The sequence below is a fragment of the Nicotiana attenuata genome, unplaced genomic scaffold, assembly GCF_001879085.1.
Source record: "Nicotiana attenuata strain UT unplaced genomic scaffold, NIATTr2, whole genome shotgun sequence".
NCBI classification, from domain to species: domain Eukaryota; kingdom Viridiplantae; phylum Streptophyta; class Magnoliopsida; order Solanales; family Solanaceae; genus Nicotiana; species Nicotiana attenuata.
In genome coordinates, this window is record NW_017672680.1 from 93283 (window position 1) to 95144 (window position 1862).

Here is a 1862-nt window from a genome sequence, read left to right on the forward strand (position 1 = left end):
TTGAACTTTTGAACTCTTGAATCCTAAGTTCAATACTCATACTCTCACACACATATTCTCAATCACAATACTCTTTCAATTCTCTACTCTCTTCTGAGACTTTTGTACTGCTTTGCTTGCAACTTGGCTTTTCAAGACTGTTGTTTTACTTATTTGTTTTCCCTAAAATTGGTATGTCCCAATTTAATTTCAGCTCCTTCCCTATGTGTTTACTTTACAGTTGCCGTGTTCTGGTTTACTTTGTTGTTTATACTCTGTATTAAGCATGTTCTTTCTTTTATATTTACTGCTTGCTATAAAATCCCCATACCCCCATTCCCCTATATGTGTTGAGTTAAAGTTCATAGCCTGGCCGCATCCAAATTGCTGCCCAGGTCTGAACCTGACCTTCAATAGGTCCTAACTCCCAAACTAAAACTGACAGGCTGGTCAGGGGTGTGCCAGCATCCTAATTGCTGGGCATGACCACTAGTTTGTCATGGCTTCCCCTAATTCCCCTTCTATTGCACTTACACTTACTCTTAGACTCTAAGTTCTGTCCCCATCCTATGAGCCTTGCTTTGGGGACCTTGAGTTCCCTCTAAACTTGGACATTTGAGGCTGGCCCTTCCACACTGCACTACAATCTGATCCTGCAAATGTAATGGGGTGTGAGCACTGCCTGGAGTTCATGAAGCTCCTTGGGACATTGACACACCCAAAGGATGAGAAAGGCTTTGGAAATCTGATCTTTGGAAGTTGGTTTATCTCATGTTTCAAACTAGGAGTCTGAATTAGGCTCTCCTTGGTTGGAACTTTAATTTCTGATGTAATTTTTTTTCTTTTATTTGATTCATTCGAGTTGTAATAATTTGTAATAACTATTGGGGGTGTATAGTGAAAAATGGAGGGTCACTCATGTTATGCATGTGGGTAGACATCATGCTTTAGGTATTTATTTCTGCAATCACAGCCTTTTTTGTTTTGCTTATGCATCCACATATAGAAATCCTACCTACAAGTTTATGCATCCACATATAGAAATCCTGCCTATAAGTTTATGCATCTACATATAGAAATCCTGCCTATAAGTTATTTCATTACTGCATTAGAAACCCTGCCTATAAGTTGTTTCATTACCGCATTAGAAATCCTGTCTATAAGTTATGCATTTCATTAGAAATCATGTCTATAAGTCTCTGCACTTCTGCATATAGAAATCATGATTATAAGTTTCCTGCACTTACGTAACCGTTTTAAAATCAATAACTCTTAGAATTCAGGACTATAGGAGCAATCTTTTAAATCTGATTCACCCGCAAAGTCTAAAATCAGTAATAATGTTGTTAACATCCGCATAATTGGTTTATTTCTAAAGTCAGTAATCTTCTTTAAAATCAGTATGTTTGACCTTGTTAGATATCATGCATATAGGTTTCACCTAGGCAAACCATTAGGTAATCAGTTAATTATACCAGTCTTTAATAATTACAACCAGCAGGCAGGCCTAATTCGGACTTCTTATCTGAAAATATGTGATAAATCAGCCACCCCCTTTACAACCAGCAGGCAGGCCTAATTCGGACTTCTTATTTGAGCCTTATCTGCTATGTGTTTTCCCCCTTAACTGCTCTTATGTATTTTTGTTTGTCGCACTAGATTTTATCCTTTTTAAACTTCAAAAGCCAATATCCCTTACCTCTAGGATTAGTAGTCCTAACTGCCTTCGGGACTTATAGGATTGGGGCGGGTAGTAGCATGCAATAAGTAACGAGATCATTCCGCGCTTTAGTACCTTAACGGGGTGGGAAAGGGTAGACATGGATATGATGATCACGCGATAACACCACGTGTATAATTGGTTACCGGGTGTTGCGTGGGTG